The 8,146-nt window shown below is 33.9% G+C and overlaps 1 pseudogene; it reads left to right on the forward strand.

The window, feature by feature from the left end:
- The first annotated feature begins 1,503 nt into the window (after positions 1 to 1,503).
- LOC114630640 lies at positions 1,504 to 2,023 on the forward strand (annotated as a pseudogene).
- The last annotated feature ends 6,123 nt before the right edge of the window (positions 2,024 to 8,146 follow it).

Below are 8,146 nucleotides of genomic sequence, written 5' to 3' on the forward strand. Positions count from 1 at the left end.
CACACACACACACACACATACACACACCAGATATATAATTATATGCACATGCATCGGTACACAGGCACAAAATATGCATATACACTTTCACACACAAGAATATTTGAAATGTAAATAAACAAAGTAACCAATAAGAAAAAAAAAAGGAGCACATGCCATAGCAATTTGGGAGAAGGCAAGATTGGAACTCAAGTCCAGAGGTTCGAGTAGAAACCATGAAAAAATAAAGTTTCCTGGCATTGTATCCAAGTCCAGCTTGGCTTTCTCTGTTAAACAATCAGGGACCAACTGCCTAGGGTGTCGTGAACCACAGGGGAATGGCCTTCCTACATCAATTGATAATTACAAAAATGCCAGAAAGATGTAAATATGGTCAAAGCTCATTGTAAGAAATTATTAAGTAACTAATAAAATATTTTAAATGAGAAACCAAGTCTTCTGAAGATTAACACTATGTAAGATATCTATCATTACTTTTCTAGGTCTACTCATTGAATTATTGGGAAAATGTGTTTAAAAATTCATGAATTATGAAACAGCAAAAATGAGAAAATTTAAGATATAAGTAAGTCTAACAGTGAGCAAGTTATTGGAGAAACAGTAGTTGAATCAAAGAAAGAAATGAGTTTCACATGTAAATGATACTTTGGCTTTGCTTATATGAAAGTATTATAAACATCTTTAAGTTTTTTATTGGATTAAATATAAGGCTTACATCAATATAGATACCATAAAACTCGAGGAGTCACTTTAATTTGAAGCATTGGTAATTTTTCTCTTGATGACAAGTTGGTCAATTCTTATGCTTAATCTTAGAGTTACAGTTCCTACAATGGAAACTAATATTGGCCTACAAAATTAACCTGAAAGAGATTTTGAAAAATATTCTAAACAGTAAATTGATTCTGAAAGAAACTTTTGAAGGCTAATACTTGTCTGAGATCCTCTGTAGCAAGAATAATTACTGAACAATCTTTCTTTTGTTTCTGAAGAGCTCTGGTCTATAGCATAGTTCTATGAAGAGATGTGATATATGCAGCCATACATAATAGCTGATCTTAAAAGACCATGTATTAAATGATTCCAGTTATATGATTTGTCAGGAAAAGGTAACAAAAAGGCAAGGGGAAAATATCAGCAATTGCCAGGGTGTGGAGGAAAGGAGGAGAGAAAAGGATAAACACAGAGCATTTTTCAGAGCATGGAACTATACTGAATAAAGCTGATATTCACATGTGTCACTGGCGTTCTGTCAAGATTTATAGAATATATGACACCAGCAGAGAAACGTGGAGCAAACTGTAGAGTTAGCATGGTACAGATGTGTCAATGACAGTGTATCAGTTAGAAGAAATGCTCCATTGTGTGAAGGATACAAGTCAATGAGAAGGTGGTCAAGGGACAGGTAGTCGAAAAAACTCTCGGTTATATTTGTTCAGCTTTGTCTGGTATTTAAAATTGTTTTCGTAGTGGCCTTGTTCTCGATACTTCTGTGCAGTTGTGAACTCTGTCGGTCAGCCTCGGGCCTGCGGTCTTGAGACAGAGGACTATGCCTACGATAAAGTTGCAGAGTTCTGATGGAGAGATATTTGAAGTTGATGTAGAAATTGCCAAACAATCTGTGACCATCAAGACCATGCTGGAAGATTTGGGAATGGATGATGAGGGAGATGATGATCCTGTTCCTTTATCAAATGTTAATGCAGCAATTGTAAAAAAGGTCATTCAGTGGTGCACCCACCACAAGGATGACCCTCCTCCTCCTGAGGATGATGAGAACAAAGAAAAGCGGACAGATGATATTCCTGTTTGGGACCAAGAATTCCTGAAAGTCGACCAAGGAACACTTTTTGAACTTATTCTGGCTGCAAACTACTTAGACATCAGAGGTTTGCTTGGTGTCACATGCAAGACTGTGACCAATATGATTAAGGGGAAAACTCCTGAGGAGAATCATAAAACCTTCAATATCAAAAATGACTTTACTGAAGAAGAGGAAGCCCAGGTACTCAAAGAGAAGTGAGAGAAGTGAGCTGCTGTGCCTGTCACTGTAACACTAGAAGGGTTGTTCCAAATGCTAGTTGCACTGCTCTGTTTATAATTGTTAATATTAGAGATCAGTAGACAAACGCAGCCTTGTCCTTACTGCATGTGTAGTTCCAGTCCAGATCAGACCTGTGGTTGAGTTTCTTCTATGAGCAGAAGTTTCCTTTTTCCTCCCCATTAACTCTGAATAAAACCGAACTATGAGTCTGCAGAAAGTGGCATTTTGGACTTTCCCTCTTTCTGTAAAATGATTTCTGCCTCTAGTTCATTGTCCAGTTAACTTCAGTGAGCCTTTCAAAGTTGGCATTGTAAATAAAACAACTTAGGAGAAGTATGCTGAAATAGAATTAACAAAACATGATATTTGTTCATGAATCGGAAACTGGAACAAGGCAACTTGAAGTTAACCCTGTGGATGCTCTCTTAATTGGATGTGAGGCCTTGTTTTTGTCTTTTTTTTTTTAATTTTTTAATCTTCTCAGCTTTGAATATATTGCCTAGAGATTTAGTTTACTACCCAGTTTGTGGTTTGGGAGGGGGGACTGTAACTCAACAATTTGTTAGCTTTTCAATTAAAAAAGATATTTCATGTGGTAAAAAAAAATTAAATTGTTTTCTTAAAAAAAACACAATGAAAAAATATGTGATCATAAATATTTAGGACTATGTTCTTAGTATTGTGTATATTAAGTAATTAATAATAATCTTGTTATTGCTTTCACACAACCACATAGCTTAAACACACTTTCCCTACCCCTTCCTAGTTAAGTAAAATCATAAATCCTGAAAGTAATGTCAAAAAAATTGCCAAAGCCTAACTCTGGAGTAGAAAAGAAGAAAATAAATTGTTCAGGGTATAATAATTGAGACAAAGGAAGACATACTGTTTAGTTTTTGTCAGATTGACATAAAGTTAAGTAGGAATTGCCTTCATCAGATTAGGCTCTAGATATGACTGTGGGGCTCTTTCTTTCTTTCTTTCTTTCTTTCTTTCTTTCTTTCTTTCTTTCTTTCTTTTTTAACCCATAAATAATTTTTTTTTAAAGGAACCAGTATAGTTCTTAGGGACAAAGCATACATCTGTGTTTGTAGCTACTAAGCCCTGTGAAGTAAATGTAGGTGCCGTCACTCAGTCCCAAGGAAGCTGAGGTTAACTAGTGTGCCCAAGGTCATCTAAATAGAAAATGTAAGAACTATTATTTAAGTCTGGGTTTTCTGGGTTTCATGTTTCTCAACCTGTGGGCTGTGACCCTTCTGGTGTCAAATGACCTTTTCAAAGGAGGGACAGTCACCTAAGACCATGAGAAAACACAGATGTTCACATCACTATTCATAACACTAGCAAAATTACAGTTATAGAGAAGCAATGGAAATAATTCTCTGGTCTGGGTCACCATAACATAATGAACTCTCCTACAGGGTAGTAGCATTAAGAAGACTGATAACCGCTGCTCTAGAGACTTTGCATACAACAACTTGTACTGCCATGCTTGGCCTTCCTGTTTTCTTAATTAATGTTTGATGTGGGAAGGCCATCACACTGTGGGTAATGATAGGCTGGGAAGTAGGTCCCTGATTGTTTAGGAAAGCAAACCAAGCCAGCCTTGGGGAAAATGCCAATAAACTTTATTCCTGCAAGGTTTCTACTTCTTTTTAGCAGGAATAATCACTGTGTGAGGCAATAGAAATTACACATGGATTACTTCAGATTTAGTACAAGAAAACTTAGAAATAGTTTTCAAGAAGCTAAACATTTTGAAATATTTCTACGACACTACAACAATTATTCAACATCCTCAGAATCTCTAGTTCTTAAAGGTCAGACTGCCTATACAGAGTTTTCAAAACTTTATTTTGAGTAAGAGAACGTTGACATTATTATTTTGCTATTAAATCTCAGTGAGTTAGTAATGCTATCCCTACAGTAGTAGCCAGTTTAATACCCAAACTACTTCTATTACCTAATATGATAGATATGATGGATGCTAAAGCACCGAGGTATTAATACACAGTATTTATCTAGTTGATATTTCTTAGCCTTAAAAAGCATTTAACAGATATTATGGTCCATGTCTTATCACACGCAGGGTTCTTCTATATTTTCCAGATGGCTGGGTCATTTTTCCTTTTAGTTCTATTTGGTGATCAATATATCTATCTACTAGATACATTTTTTTTCTAGTTACTACCTTCTAGGGAAACCATTGGACACTGTCTTATACATTCACCACTGAATTGATTTTATGCAATTACCTCACAGTCCCAGGAAAGATTCATTGAACTTTTACCTATTTTCTCTAAATTTCAACTATTATGATCGTTAAGAAAAAAATCAGCTCTATTTGTACCCTATGAAAGACTTTGACAGATAGTTCTTTCTCTCTTTATTTCCCCCACACTTATTGAGCTAGCATGTCCTTGATGTATGCCAGCTACCTATAAGTCCTCTTAGAATGCCTCTTCTCTTAGAAATACATTTTATATGTTACTTGAAATCATCTAAAGAGAATTATTTTTTTCCAGAGGCTTAGTAGCACTGAGTCAATGAACAATCTTCCTGACCCTGTTGCTTCTCTAAACACCAGCTCAAGAATGTCAGCAACGTTGATTGTTAGTGCAGAGGAGTTTACTGGCAAAATCCTCATATCTGAATGTGATATTCTGAGTTATACATACAATCCTACATTGATTGTGACAGACAGTCTAGGTCAATGTGAAGTTACTACTGTTAATATTAGAAAACCTAGACTTCTCTAGATTAGGTTAGCCACTCACCATATCTGGATTCTCTAGATTAGAATACTTGAGGTAGAATGTCCTATCCTAGAACTGTGAGTTAAAAATAACCCTTTACTTCCTTAAATTGCTTGTATCAGAGAATTCCGCCACAGTATGATTGCTGACACAGCCACAGTGTAGTTCCCAATACCCCCAGAGATAGTGCTACTAGAACTGGGGAGAGAATGTAAAAATTGTGTAAAAGTAACTGGAAGCTTGATAAAGTTTGCCTAGAATGAAGGATAAAGCAAGACTGACAGGCATGGATAGTGAAAATGTTGGTTAAAGCCTGAAACTGCCAGAAGGATATTCAACAGGATAGAAACAAAACAACAACAACATGCACCCCTCTTTAATTGTTGCCCTGGTGAGCTATGTGGGTCTCTATAAGCATGTCAAGAGCCCTGCACAATCTTCTAACAGTGAATAAAGGTCCTGTGGCTGACAGGCTTTCCACATTTCCTCAAATTCTTGTGTGTCGAAATATTATAGGAGGTAAAATGGGTTCTCAGAGTATGAAATACGTTACTATAGTTTGCAGCTGGATATCCATACAGATGGAAATGCTGGAAAGCTATGAATTTTGTCACAAGAATCAATCATATTTTACAAGACATACTGAAAACTTGTCTGAATGACAGACTAGTAAGCTTCCCATTGATGGAGATTGAAGCAACTAACCATCTAAGAATGAGGAAACCAGGCTATCTGCATGAAGAAGAAAAACAGACCAAGTGCAGAGTAATTAGGGTTATGCCACCATTAATATTTACCATTGCTATTTAAAATTTAACACTTTATTAACTTACTGGATTTAACTCATGCCAAAGTAAAAATGGTTTTAATGAATACAATTACAGTTTTCAGACATACATATATATACATATATTATATGTATATATAATATACAATATACAATATACAATATACAATATACAATATACAATATACAATATACAATATACAATGTATAATGTATAATGTATAATGTATAATGTATAATATATAATATATAATATATAATATTTATATATAATCTTCCCCCAGCTCATGTATTTTGCCACTTTTACTCCATTCTCTCTTCCCCTACTTCACATTCCTTCCTAACTTTACTCCAAAAATATAGATGACTTTACCTCCATAAAATTATAAACTTTTATTTCCACAACCATTACTTTCATGTTGCTGTGTCTTTTTTCAGTAAAGGAGAAAGAACACATTAGTATCCAAGTGTTTCATGAAGTAAATTAACACAAAGGCTTTTTTTAAATTGTAAAATATGTTACTAGAATTATCTTTCCCTAACTAGCAAGAGGCAACATGATTCCAAATGAAAACAGCTTGGAACACATAAAATACAATGTAGAGAAAGTGGGTTAAAATAAAACCCAGATGCACACATGCCCACAAATGCACAACATACAGCAAAGAAAAACAAGAATATATGAAAACATTTTCTATAACACTGTCACAGTCTCAAAACTCCCTGCTACTTGATAATGAGAGAGAAAATTTCATTACATTTTAAAAAGCTCAACTTGATAACTCAAGTGGAGAGATTAATAAACAATAACAACAAAAAAACTAATTAAAGAGCTATAAAAATATCTAACAGGAGAAAAGAAAAAGAAACTTGAAAAATAAATTAGAAAGACTACCATATTTATTCTTCCAAATCAATATTACTCTGATTTCAAAACTAGACATTTATACAGCAAAGGAAATAATAAGCAAGCCTGTGATGAACATACATCCAAATATTGTAAGCAAAGTAAATGCCAACTGAATTTAAGAGCACATGGAGACTATCATAAATCCTGATTCCAATGAACATTCTAGTTGTTTCAGAATAAGGAAATTACATACAACAATGAAATGCACCATACAGGTAAGGAGAGAAACCACAAGGCCATCTCCATAGAGAGAAAAAGGGTTGAACACTGGTCAGTATTACTTCATAATAAAAATTCTGAAAAAGTAAAAATAGAAGGGGTATATATCAATGTAGTAAAAGCTATACATAATAACAGTACTGTATTGTGGAAATCACAAAGCATTTACTCAAAAATCTATAATTATACATAATAATATACTCTCTGTATTCACAGGCAATGTAGTGCTTGAAGCATTGCCTAAAACAAGACAAGAGAAGCAAAAGACATCCAAATACGAAATGAAGAAGTTAATTATCTATGTTTTCAGATGACATTATTTTATGCTTTAAAAGATTCCATTGGTTCCTTGAGAAAAATTAGAAAAGTTCCATAATATAAAGTTATACAAAATTCATCAAATTTTCATGTTACCCAGATTAAGAAACATTTACAATACTTTGAAAAAATCTAAGAATAAACCTAACATAAGAGAAAATGATCTACAGTCTACAGGATTAATGTAATCTGTACCATAATTCCAAAGACATTAATCACAAAACCAGAAAAATATAAAATAATACTAGAGAACATTTGAAAAAGCAAATCCATTGTGTATAAAAATAACACTATCTCAAGTTACACTAGATAGTCAAAGTGACAGAGACAATATTATACTTGTACAAAACCAGATATAGAACACAATTGAACAGAATAGAAAATGTAGAAGTATATGTACATTTATAGATATGTAATTCTTTCTAACTTCATGTATTTATTTGGAAGAGGGCTATATAATTGCCTTGGTAAAAATGAGGAAGTCAAGGGACAGCATTCAGGAGTTCCCTCTCTCTTTACCATGTGAACTACAGGAATCAAACTCAGATCATCAGGCTTGGCAAGTTCCTTTACCCTTTGAGCCATTGTACCAGCCTTTGCACATCAATCACTAATTTAAAAAATGTCTCCCAGGCTTTTATTCAGTCTTATGCAACATATTTTCAATTGTAGCTCCTTCTTCTCAGATAACCCTAGCTTTTTTGATGTTGACAGAAAATCAGGCAGCACAGGTTAATAAATGGGGTTTGATTAATTTCATTGGCTTCTGGACAGAAAGGAAGCCATTTTAGAAATAAAGAATCCTGCAAAATGACAAGAAATCTTTTAACCTATATTTTGTGCGGGAGAAGATATATAGAATATATAAAGAAGTAAAGACTCTGAACATAAAAATTAAAGAAGGAAGTAAAAAAATACAGAAAAAGAAAAACAAATGGTCCTTAAATATTTGCAAAAGTATTCAACACATTTTAACCATTAATGTTGGAAAAATTAAAGTTCCTTAAAATTCCACCTTCCCATACTCATAATAGCTACCATCAAAACAAGAAATTGCTGGTAAAAATTTGTGAATGTAGAATCCTTATTCTCACCTAATAGAATTAAAATTC

The sequence above is a fragment of the Grammomys surdaster genome, unplaced genomic scaffold (genome assembly GCF_004785775.1).
Source record: "Grammomys surdaster isolate TR1022 unplaced genomic scaffold, NIH_TR_1.0 67, whole genome shotgun sequence".
Classification (NCBI taxonomy): Eukaryota; Metazoa; Chordata; class Mammalia; order Rodentia; family Muridae; genus Grammomys; species Grammomys surdaster.